Genomic DNA, 13,624 nt, shown 5'->3' with positions numbered 1-13,624 from the left:
TGAAGAAAAATATGGTTTTTTTTCTCTCTTGTTTTTCCTTTTCTTTTCTTTTCTCTTTTCTTTCTTTTTTTTTTTGGAAATTTGGAATTTGGAAATAAATAAAAACATCCAACTTTAATTGTTGAAAGTTAAATTTCTAGTTAAAAAACATGTTAATGAACTGAGCTATAATTAGATCTTTAAGCCCTAAGTGTCTGATTCAACAACAAGTGCTGATGTTTATTGAAGAAACAACAATCTGCAAATTTAACTCTGTGTGTGTGTGTGTGTGTGCGTGTGTGTGTGCGTGTGTGTGTGTGGGTGGGTGCGTGTGCATGTGCGCGGGCGTTTGCGTGTGTGTGAGCGTGCGTCCGTGTGCCTGTAAGTGTGTGTGTGTGCGTGCGTGTGTGTGTGTGTGTGTGTGGTAATGTGTGTAATCTGGGACAGAGGCTACTGTGTGAGGTGGAATTCCGTTACTCTAAGGCCGCGAACTGCAGCGTTAGTCTTAAGGTTAGACAGAGACATGAAAGTCTTTGAAATTCGATCAGCGGTGAGCGTAATGAGGAGGGGGGGGGGGGGGGGGCGTGAGAAATGATTCATGTGTGATGTGAGCTGGAGAGTGTCTCTCGCAGGCCCTTCTCAGCAGTTAGCACTTTGACCCAGATTACAGAACCGCCAGAGCCTCGCTGGGGAGGCCTCGGAGATGGAGCTCAGCGATACTGCCTACTCATTTCCACATTAAAGCACAAAGCGCACACACACACACAGACACACAGACACACACACACACAGACACACACACACACACACACACACATATTCTCTCTCTTCCTCTCTCTCTCTCTGTCTGCATCTTTCTAACTCTCTCACTTTATCTCTGTAACAAACACACATATACACATATACACATATACACATACACACATATGCACACACAGACAGAGAGAGGGAGATCTGCATACTAACAAGCATGTGCCTACACATAAACACACACACACACACACACACACACACTGTACTGTAGGTTAACCTAGGTCATCTTCTTAACATGTGACCACATTAACAACTTCTTTCAGATTAGAGAGTCGATTACTACTCTGTTATCGTTGACTTCATTTCACTCTGCCAGAGAGAGACAGCACTGGTTCAGTCATCTACTTCTTTTTCTTCTTCTTCTTCTTCTTCTTTTTCTTCTTCTTCTTCTTCTTCTTCTTCTTCTTCTTCTTCTTCTTCTTCTTCTTCTCCCTCAGCAGAGTCATACAAGAAGCGTGTGGATTGTGGGCTCGGCCGAAGGCATTGTGAGAGAAAAAAAGCCCTCACTTTTTTCCCCCACTCCGTTTATGAGAAAAGAATATGGGAACATGGCTCTTCCCTAAAAGCTCTTTAAAAAGCCAAGGTGACCTGTGGGTCACTGCTCAGAAATAAGAAAATGGCTGCAGGGCGAGCGTCCGGTGGCAGATAACACGAGAAAGCACTATCTCTTCTCAGCACATTTAGTGTGAAGGGAGTCCAGCGCTACGGCTGTCACAACAGAACTGCTCTCTCTCTCTCTTTCTCTTTCTCTAGTCTCTGTCTCTGTCTCTGTCTCTGTCTCTTTCTCTCTCTCTCCCCCTCTCTCTCTCTCTTTCTCTCTTCCTCTCTCTCTCTCTCTCTCTCTCGCTGAAATGAAGCCTTCTGGATGGCCCCATTTCTCTGCTTTCAGAATAGATATTGTACATCAAAGCACCAAGAAGAATGGAAGTTTCTACAGGGAAACGATGATGAAAGCCCAGCTCAGAGTTATATGATTTCTGCTTCATTCGTTTCAAAAAAAAAAAAAAAAAGAAAAGAAAAAGAAAAAAAAAAAAAGGTAACGGACACATTGGAAACCTGTGACATTGAATATGACAAAAAGACAGTGCAGTCAGTAAGCTTCAGATGAATGACTCTACAGTGAAGGATTTAGAGGACAGACATGCGTGTGCCAAATATTGCAAACAATAGCTTTGGCAAAGCCACCTTACCACAACCACAAGTTATTTACCTCATTCATGTCATTCATGTGAAGGCACGATAGGACCCACGGTGAAAGATGACAAATCAAAAACCAAACATGTTTTTATTTAATCTGTTTGGGAAAAAAAAAAACCAGTTAACAGAACGTCGTAACAAATAGGTAAGCGCATTACCTCGCTAATTCGTAAACGGACTCCATACAATAGGGTTGACCGCACTGAAAATGCAGCAACTTACAGACCAAGACAAAAATCCCAGATGCATTCATCATGAATATTTAATGAGGGCAAGCATATGGTTTGACCAATTTAAAGAAGATATTTTCCCTGTCTTACAGAAAACTAATGGATGCTAGAGCAAGTGTTTCTATTACTTGCATACTGATTTAATGGAGAAACTTGTTTTTTTTTCAGTGATTCATTAGCATTTGATGGAGTGAATCTCACCATTGCCAGAGGGCAGAAAGAGATGGAGATCCATATTTATCATATTTTAATTACAAACTGCTTTAAAATTGTGCTTGGGGATTCTACTTAAAATTGTGTTACATGACTGATACTTATGGCCCAAATTCAAACACCCAGGTCATGTTGTCTTCTGTTTGTGTCAACCTGGTCTATTAGCTGAACCTCTTATGAAAAAGCACTCAAAATGGACTTAATTAATGTTATGCTTTGTCAAAAGTGTGGTAGAACTCCTTGGTTTCTAATTAAAACTGTAATTAGCTAAATATTTATTTAGCGCTACTGTGGTTTTTATGGAGGTTTGATTACACTGGACTGCAAGCCTTGACCCATAAAGTTTTCTGAATGGGCCACTGAATAGAACTTTCCAGAAACTCTTCCCAGATAAACGTTATGACCCAGCACCTCAGTTGGAGTGGGAATCAAACCTACTTTAAACAGGAGTTGTTTTTATTTTATTATGTTTTGTCCTGCAGACATTGGGCCCATTTCTTTTCTTCTTTTTTTTTTTTTTACATTCTTATACAAATATCACTAATAATGAATAAATGTTTAACAAAAATATCATCTCTGAAGTAATATTCTCTTTTGTTCCCTGGAGAGACACTTTCTCTCTCCATTTTCAGCTATGTTTTTTATTTCTTTTTTTTTTAATTTTTTTTATTGTGATATTCAGAAGGAATTAAATGAAGCTCTAACCCATTTGTAAAGCAATCATTCTTTAATTAATGAGTGCTATTCTGTTCACTGACATTTATGCTTGTAGCTGTGTGGAATAACTTTTCGACTTAGGCCACACAGCTTAATGTTCCGTCTTTGATTTTCCTTTATTATCTTTCAAATGTAATTCTACCGCATCACCATATGCTGTGATAAGTCATGAGATCATTCTAGAAAATACAGCTAATTATACGCAAGCAGGGAGGGAGAGGGCATGTTTGTCAGCAATTCCCAGCAGGAGTTGTGCATCCAAAGAGTCACATTCAAAAAAAAAACCATTTAAAAGTAAAAGTGGCGCTGTCTGTTCTTTTGGCTGACAGTTTTTCTGTTTGCCTTTGAAGTGTTTCAGCAAGCCTCAGGTGAAACAAAACACAAGAAGTTTTTTTTTTTCTCTCTCTCTTTTCTTCTCGTTTTTTTTTTTTTTCAACTTGGCAAAAGGAAAACTTTTTGGTTTAGTTTTAAACCACAAGCAAGCTTAAACTTGACAACATTCTGATGTTCAAGTACACAGTGCATATTCCCCCTGTGCTTTAAAGAATCAATTTAGTCCATGATATTCCTGACTTTCACAGGAACTCTGATGGTTAGAACACTATATCAGCATCTTGTGTCTCAGTGCAGAGCCAACAGAATATCAAATCAAGAAGCAGTAAAAGCCACTGGTCCTACATTATTAATAACGGAGAGGAGGAATAGCTAGCTAGTGTTGGACTCATCATCTTCTGTATTTAGAAACACACACACGCACACACACACACACACACACACACACACGCACACACGTACACACACACACTCTCCCTCAGACATGCACGTGCACACGAACTCACACACATACTCGCACACACACACACGCTGTTTTTCCATGGCAATAGATAAATGCATAAATATCACACTATGACCACAAAGGAAGTATTACAGAGAGAAAAAAAAAAAAAAACTCCCCGTCAAATCCTGTTTGAACTCACAGCCCAAACCCTGGGAACAGAGACAGGTTTGTTTTTAGAATCCAGCTTGTGCCTGCACACCAGCCCTGATCCACCTTTGGCTAATTTCCCAACAATTTCCAAGCTTCCTGAAAATGAATATGCATCACTGTTTCAGTGAATCCATTTTCAAGACAGAATGATAATGAAGAGAAAGTGCTCTCAAAAACATAATTAATCTTATGTAAAACGCCTGCTCCATGCCTCTAATTAGATGCCATTTTAATAACTGGGTATGTTGTACAACAAAGCTGTTTGGTAAACACCATTGTTTATTTGTTTGATGACATGCAGGCAACACTGAATACATTTTGTTTACTAAAAAAATGGCAGTTACTGTTTTATATGGAAAAAAAAAAAAATAACCTTGACATTTAAATGGTCTATCTCTTTCTGTAAAAAAAGGTTATGATTGGAAAAGCCATTTAGAGTGGATGAAGAGAATGAAATGGCATTGTTTTGCCACTTTGCATAATACAATGATTTGCATAATACAAAAACAATGTCTAATACAATAATATCTGCTCTCATGGGCAGCATTACTCATCTCATCATATCATGTTTAAAAAAAAAAAAAATCGTCAGTATGTCCAAAAGTGGTATAAACAAGCCTTTTAAAACTGGTACGAGGGAAAAACACTATTCAAACCATTTTATTTGTGCGGTAAACTGTTAAAAGGTGTTTCTCTCTCTCTCTCTCTCTCTCTCTCTCTCTCTCTCTTTCTCTTCTCTGGTTGAGATGTGGGCTGACGGTGAATTGAAATTGTTGACTCCTCGAACTCTGAGTGCTGGCCAACCAGAGAGACAGTCGAGGTCGCTGACTGGGTCATTGGCTGGGACCCCAGACGGTTTGTCCCTTGAGGTGTTGGCATGAGAGTGTTTTACGGAGCACAGGTTTCGCTTTGTCTCTGTTTTTGTCGCCGTGTTGACGACTAACACGTCACGCAGCGGGAACGGTTACAAAAAAAATAATAAAAAAAAAATAAAGCAGCAGATCGCAACGTGAAAACCAACATTTGCTACACTTTACATATTTCATTTACATGAACAAGATTTTTTTTTTTTTTTTTTTATAAAACAAGCGAGTGAAAGGTGTTAATCTAAACTCTTCGGGGACTATTAAGACATTAGCCAAAAATCTAAAACTATTTGAAAAGTTACTGGACGGGGAGTAAACAAGCGGCATCGCAGGCAGAAAACAAATCTGCTTGTGTCTGTCTCCTCCGTTGAGTGTGTTTATTTATTTATGGGACGCTAAGGGCTGGATACTGACGTTACACCAGGGCTGCGGTAGCTCTCTTTTCCCCTGTCACCTGACAGGAAGGAGGAAGGTTGGGGGGGGGGGGATAAGGTGGAGGACATTAAACATGTATGGGAGACCAGTGTGTGGTGGAGTTTAAAGTTTTCCATGCTTTGTGCAGGCCCTTTTCAAATATTCATGACCCACACTGCGTGTGCAGGCATCAGCACATCCAGTTAACGTAGCTCTCCCTCTCTCTCTCTCTCTCCTTCCCTCCCTCTCTCTCTCTCTCTCTCTATCTCTCTCTCCCTATCTCTCTCTCTCCCTCTCTCTCTCTCTCCCTCCCTCCCTCTCCCTCTCCCTCTCTCTCTCTCTCTCCCTCCCTCCCTCTCCCTCTCCCTCTCTCTCTCTCTCTGTCTCCCTCTCTCTCTCTCTATCTCTCTCTCTGCAACTCTGCATTGGCTGTACCCGCCACTGAGTTCAATTTGCAACCGTCTCTGGGTCATACAAATACTGGCTCTTCTGATCGAGGATGCTTGAGTCGTAAGTAGTTTGTAATATACTGAAGAGGAACACAGTGTCTCTCAAGTGTCTCTATCTGTGCACGTCACCATTCTTAGGTTTGCTGTATTGTAGAGCATGTAAAAAAAAAAAATGTAAACGGCACATTCAGGTAAACAGTCATGTTTGTGTCAACAAACTTTGCTTTTTCAGATCGAGGAATCTTCACTCTCTTTTCAGATCATAAGCAATATATACGCAATAAAGTAAAGACTATTGAATATAAAGCTTTCTTTTTAGCGTTAATGATATTATTTTGATATGACAACCACATTTGATTTGTCTTTGGTAATTTTTTTTTTTGTGTGTGTGTGGAATATCAAGGCTTATTGCCGCTGTCTGAATTTTAAATTAGAGGTTGGATAATTAAAATGGAATTATTTTGCTTCTATGATTGACGGTGCTAACCACAGTCTCTATTTCAAGCCAGAGCGAAACAGACAGACACACTAATGACCATCTGTAACAACGTTCAGCTCACTCTACTATGACACACTGATACACTCCAATTTGACTTTTTTGCGCTCTGCACAAATATTCATTGTTTATGCGGGTTAGTCCCAATGCATGCACCAATTTTCAGCTGTCGCTCTAAAGTTGTTTTTCTTCTGCTCATGGAGAAGATGAACAAAAATGTTTAACAAGTCACAGCTAAAGTGTACGGTTACATAACTACAATACATCTCAAACGCAAGGATGACAGGAATCAATGCTCGGGTTCCCCTCTTTTACCCCAGTCAGCGTTAACCACAGAGACCACCGCTGAACACACATGAAAGCAAAGCGTTCTCTTTGCAGGGCTTCTTTTTCTAATTTTCTTGTTTAACTTTAATATGTCCTGCTTTGCACCTGTTTTGTTTTTAATCATGCAGGTCTGGAGAGCCCGCGTGCGTCAAGATCCGCTACCACTTCGTGGCTCGTAACGCCAACGAGCTGTCCGTGCAGCAGGGTGAAGTCTTGGAGGTAGGCGCTGTAGTGGAACAGATCGGCTGTAGATCAGGGGGCAGAAGGGCAAGCCAGGACAGGGACTAAGAGCTTAGGACCTGAACAAGTTTGGAGGGACTGGACCAAAGTATAGTGAGAGGCCCTGAAGGTCAGAGAAAAGCAAAAGTTTAGGGCCGTAGAAACAGAACAAGGAACCGGGCTGGGGTTTAGGGACTGGGCTACGGTTTTAGGAACTGAGTGGACTTTGGTAACAGGACAAAGTTTTAAGAGCATGACAAGGTTTGAGGCATAGCGCTGGGTTTTAGGAGCAAGATTAGAGCAGAGGTCTGGTTCAAAACTTGAGAGATAGCAGGAAGAGGAGGAGAATTTTTCACAGGTGGATATCACAGCTCAAATGAGTCCAATCAATAATTAAAGCGCAGAGAACTGTTCAGAATCATAATACATTCACTGTATAAAAGATAGTGACACAGATATAAAAAAGGTGAATAAAAAAGCAGGCTGGCTCTTTTCAATATTGCCATTCTGCATATGCATATGTATGCATATGTATAATGAATCTGGGTAGTGGCTTTAATATTGTCATGAGTCATGTGGCTGGCGGTGAGCGTGTGTGTGCGCGTGTGTTTGTGTGCGTGCGCTTGTGTGTAACTGAGCTGCGCCCCACAGGTGCTAAAAAATGACAAACATTGGTGGCTGCTGAGAAATCGCAGTGGCCAGTCAGGATACGTGCCCTGTAATGTGCTAGAGGCGTTCAGCCCAGGAGAGCAGCAGCATCAACACGGTCCTGGAGCCATTTTTGGTAACCAGGTGAGCCCAAAGCTGATCCTTCACAGTGCTCAAAGAAATATAATTCATCACTTTGAGTAAATAAACATTCTGTTCTCTCTCTCTCTCTCTCTCTCTCTCTTTCTCTCTCTCTCTCTCGCTCTCTCTCTCTGTCTCTCTCTTTCTCTCTCTGTGTATCTTTCAGTTGAGGAATCCCTACAAAAGCAGCTCTCCCCCTGTTTCTGTGGATTACACTGAGAGTTTGGAGATGAATAAAGCCTCTCAAAACAAAGACAGTGTGTATTTCTTCTCATCTGCTCTGCTTAGTCATGCCAACGACAGAGAGTAGGCGAAGAAAACAAGAAAAATAAAGGAAAAGGAATGGATGAGAGTGGCCTTGCACGCACTGATTCCATCCTGCCTATAAATCATTTCTCTCTCTCTCTCCCTCTCTCTGTGCTCACAAACGCTGCGTTTATCCTTCCCTCTGGCCTCTGCCTCTCTCTCTCTCTCTCTCTCTCTCTCTCTCAGATCGGAGCCAGCAGAAGGAGGTGAATGATGAGTTGTTGAAGAGGATCACCACCAGTAAGGCCCAGCCATCAGCCCGGAACTTTCGGGTGGAGCGTTCCTCTGGAACCACACCACCCCTCTACCATGAATCCCAGCCTTATCAGGTCACCGCCTGGCTCAACGCCAAAGGCTTCTCTAAACCGTGAGTGACACACTCACACACACACACATACACACACACACACACTGTGCATGTGTGATTACATCTCTGTGAGTATTCGTGGGAGTAAAGAAGAGACAGAAAGGGAGAGAAGGAGATAAGGCAAAATAAGATTTTTTTTCTCCCTCTCTAACACTATGAAGGTAATTATTCATTCAGACTGAATGCTCTCTCTGATAATTCAGCGAAACGAGATGACAGATTGATGTAATCCTCTCTCTCTCTCTCTTTCTCTCTCTTTGTGTGTGTATGCGTGCATGCATGCGTGCGTGTGCGCGCGTGTGTGTTTGTATCAGCGTGGTAGACTGCCTTGGTACTCTGACGGGGGCCCAGCTCTTCTCTCTCAGTAAAGATGAACTGAAGGCAGTATGTGGTGATGAGGGCTCTCGCGTCTACAGTCAAGTCAGCGTACAAAAAGCCCAGCTGGAGGTCAGACACTCTCAACTACTCTCCTAAAAGACAAAACTAGACCTGACTAATTCAAACGGTACAGCACAAGTCACATATCCTCTGCACAGACATATATGTAAAAGTATTTGCCTTAACATAAGGATCGTTTTGACGAAATTTAATATGGAAAGGAAGACTGGAGATGAAGAAGACATTTGAACGCTGAATGTATCATTACTTGAAAATACGAGTCGATGACATTCATAAAATAGAGGGCGGAACATGCTAGAACCTTCACTCATATCTCCTCCAATCTCTCTCGCAGAGCATTCAGGGAGATTCAGAACTTCGAGAAGTCATGAGACGGCGGCAGGAGGTGGTAGACGCCTCCTCCTATGACTGAACACGTTCGGGTCTGACCCTCGAATCAATCAGGCGTGGCCCAATCCCATCATTGCTTTTTCCATTTATTTGTTTACTCCAAAACTCTCATTCCAATCAAGAGAATCAATAGAGGTAAATTATTCGTGCCTTTGAAGATGTCTGAGGCAGGTGATTTTGGTATCGACAGGCTTTGTCTGCCAGAATTACAACTACTGCTTAAATTGGATAGAAATAAAACGGAACGGAGGCTCAGTCCACCCGAGAGTTGAGAAAAACATATTGTGATTATTTTGGGGGTGTGGTGTGGGGTGGGTTAAAGATTTCAATTAAGAATTATTTTGGAACCATCCCAAAACCATTGACGTATACATTTCAATAAGTCGACTTTCATGGATTTGTTTGCGGCAGGTGTTTTTTTTGTACAGTGCGTTCTTCTTTGATGTTTTTTTTTTTTTTTCTTTTTGAGAGTAAAATTCTGATGTAAAAAATGCTAGAGTAAGATTGTAAATGGAGATGGGGAGTGTGGGCGTATAGTTTAGGCGTAGCTTCAAAAGCAGTGATTTCTTGTCCTTCTGAGATTTTTTTTTCTCAGAAATAATTTTGGAGATTTCAAAGAGCACTCTATAGCTCTGTAAAAGTACCCCCTCTGTAAAGTATATACAAAGGAAACCCATAAATCTGTTTTTATGTGACCACTTCTGTATCTTATAGCAGCATTTGCAGCCTGTCCATTATAGCAGCCAGTTTCTTTTATGGAGAAAATAGCTGGGAGAATAACATAATAAACAGTTAAAGCAAACTCATATTTTTGTAGCTGTTGTCAGGAGGTGAGTAGTCAATCAAAAAAACATCTCTGTATTCACTGAATGAAAAAAAAGGCAAAAGCAGGTGTGCATTCACACATTCTGAATAGAATCGAATGGATAGAGAAAAACACCCCCAATAAAATAATCATTCAAATAGAGCCAAAAAAGAAAAAAAAAAAGAAAAATTCCTCTTGATAGCAAGGGACCACAAGTAACCACCTTGCGAAATAACCTTACTGTGTGTCTGTTTGAAAGATTGACGACCGCAGGTGCCAAAGCTTTCACAAGCAATTATGCTCCTGTTCCTCACGATAGGCTGTATAAAAGCATGTGAGTGACATTCTAAGCCATGGCTGTCCACATAGACTTCTCCAACTCCTGACATGTCTGGGCTCCGAATCCCCTTCCTCTTCCTTCTTTTGACTGACAGGTCTTGTATCTCCCCCCACCCACACGGGGACTCTTAACTGAAGCTCCCACTGTGTCACGAAGCTTCATTTCAGCCGTTAGATGGTGAATGCTTCGTTGGGTATTGTCTCGTGTTCGGGATGAGTGAGGCCGACCTCTATCTGTCCTTTGTGTGCGTGTGTGCTGTCAGCATGTCTTCCAAGTGGATGGTGGAGGGGGGTGGAAGGGGGGGTGTGGATTGGTCACGTATTGTCACAATGATTCATGGGATGAATCAATGCTTAATGATGGCATTTACTGAGGAAACATCAAAGGGAAAAAATATAAACTCCACAGGACAGTGCAAGAAGGAACCACTAAAATGGAACATTTACTGCACTCAGGTTTTTTTTTCTGCCGCTGTCACGATTCGGGGGCTCAGGATGAGGCGCTTAAGGTGCTGCACAATTTCAGATTTATTCAGAAAAAAAGAAAAAAAATATATATATATACAGTAAAACTCAAACAGTATGAAAATTAACATGTCAATTACATTACAGAACAGAAGCTTTCTAATTGATGAACACGGAAGACCCCACAAAGAAACACCAGCCAGAGTAAAGAGGTCTTCTTCTTCTTCTTCTTCTTCTTCTATGAAACATTATGAAAACCCTCTTAAATATGTGAATGAACAGAGCATTGACTTAAAAGAATCCGTAGAACAGATGATTAAAGGCTCCATAATGCTGATGCTTTATGCATTTAATATCAAACTAGTTACTTTCGAAACGCGTGTGGCGTGCACCAGAGCTTTGAAATGTGATCGTGAGAGAGATTCTAGAAGCTGCGCATGAGACAGTCTTTCACATCAAATCTAGTACTGCAAAGATTTTCAGAGCATCCACTGTAAAAAAAAAAAAAAACATCACCAGAAACAAAACAAAAACAAACAAAAAGCCAGAAAAAAAGACCCCCCAAAAAACTGACAGATCCTGCGGTTTTGAGCAAGATTACTCACGATTATTGGAAACAACAATTTCTCTGCTCTTCTCTTAACGCTCAGATGGCTTGCATGATCTGAGACGATCTGGCTAATTGATAAATCTCACTTTGAACAGCACCCCCTGCCTGAGACATCATCTGCTTATTCATTCCCAAGTACGCTAACAAACTTGGAACCCGTATAAAAAAACGTGACAAGCAAAAAGCCATGATTAGTTTGCCATTTCACAGTAGTGGAACAAACACCAATCACTGGTGACAGACTTGGCATTTAGGGGAGGGGGGGGGGTTGTTTTGAGGAGGAAGAGTGGCAGTACTTTTTTTTTTTTCGTGCAGAAGGAAAAAAAGTTTTTCTGGACGGACAACTAAATGTAGCACATCAGTCACACCCGTCCTGTTGCCTCACCGGGAGATCGACGGCTAAGAACTTCTTTTCATTTCGCTCCTCTCTGTGCCTGGCGGCGGGGAGTCACTTAAAATAGGAGACAATAACACGCATGGGGGCCTCTGTGACGGGGGGAGGAAGAGGAGGAGGAGGAGGAGGAGAAGAAGAAGAAACAGAGCGGGATGGAAGAGGGCCGCCCACAGATAATTCTGTTTCTATTCTGAGTTTCTTGGTCCTTTTGCCGTGGGCTTTTGATTTGCAAGGCAAACCAGGTTCACAGGAAGTTGAAATATGGAGATAGATCAATAATCTGTTCAGAAAAAAACAAAACTGAGTTGGGTGTATTCTGCTGGATGTGAATTGTAACAGTAATGTAATCTGGTGATATAGAGTCTCGTATTAACTTAAATGTGAGGTAAGCCCATTACTAGGTAAAGTTCAGATTTCTTACCCAGGATAAACTGCATATTTAGTTCAAAAGGTGAACTCTGAACAACAGTTCCCATTTTCAAAGTGTGAAACTTTCCAGGACATGCTCATACAAATGACGTGAGTCCGTTCAGCCTAACTGGTGAAAAATCATGTCCTGTCCTTCATCTATTGTAATCCTAGTGGGCAAAAGATAAAGGTTTTTATTCATCAAATGACATTTTTCCTCCTTTTTCAGCACTTAAGATTTACACTCTAATCACCATTAACTAGACAAGAGGCCTTTCTTTTTGGCTTGACCTCTCTAGCATTAAAGGATCTTATTAGATCAAATTTCACTTCACACTTTCCTAATTAAATTATTTTACCATGTTTCCTCTGACATCTGTAGCAATTCATTTTCTCTCTTTCTCCTTCTCCTTTGAAAATCACCCAAGACCTCAATTTAGACCTGATCATTCCAGTGCTGCGGCAGACAAAGGAAGAGGCATTGACCGAGTCAGTTCCCTTAGCAATTAAAGAGAGGCTGCTTAGCTGCTAGCACAATGAGATAGCTTCACAATGTGGAGAACCTTCTATCTCTACATGTTATTCTCACAGTGAACAGTTATCATGCTAACAGAACATATGCTAAAAAGACATATACGGTCAAAAGCCGGACCACACCAGACAAGACCATTGACTTCTCTGCTAGAGGCTAATACATACGAATAGCCATTTAATCCCACTGGACAGAAACAGATCAACTTAATGTAGCCTGTCACATCTGTTCCATCTCAAGACAGCCCTTCTTGATGTTACAAAAAAAAAAAACAAAACAAAAAAAACACCTCCAGAGCAAATTCTACTCCGCTGGTCTAAAGGACACAGTCGGCCTGCTGGTTGAGTTTTCAGAATGGTAGATTAGGTTAGGAGTGAGTTTGGAGAGTGACTGAGACAGGAGCCGTGTCTGACACTGTGGAGTGACGAGTAAAACGATGGACCTCGCTCTCGAAGATTTCTTACTTAAACTGCTTCCCGCAGCCAAAAGGAGACACAGTCTTGGAATAATTACACTGTGTTTTCCAGATATAGTGCTATTCAAGATGCTCTATTTTACAAAGCCATTGTAACAAATGAAATAACCAAGCAATGGTTAATCTTACTAAACATAGTCAGTGGTAAACAGTGGATCCAGGACAATGACCAGCGGGTGACATCGTGCTACAGGCTGATATGTACTAGAGCTCCAGGGCCCTGTCCATCACTGAACTATAGAGAAGAGAATGTTACTCAGGAGATAATGAACAATGATAATTGTCCTTTATTTGCGTGAGCGTAAGCAGAACGGAATGGAAAAGTGCTGAAGCCTTGAGGAATTCATGAGGAATGTCAAAACTCATAGTGCTTACACGTAAACACACACACACACACACACACACACACACACACAGACCAACACATACCTAAACAC

Source organism: Chanos chanos, chromosome 13, assembly GCF_902362185.1.
Source record: "Chanos chanos chromosome 13, fChaCha1.1, whole genome shotgun sequence".
Taxonomy (NCBI): Eukaryota; Metazoa; Chordata; class Actinopteri; order Gonorynchiformes; family Chanidae; genus Chanos; species Chanos chanos.
Note: the sequence above shows the minus strand (reverse complement) of the source record.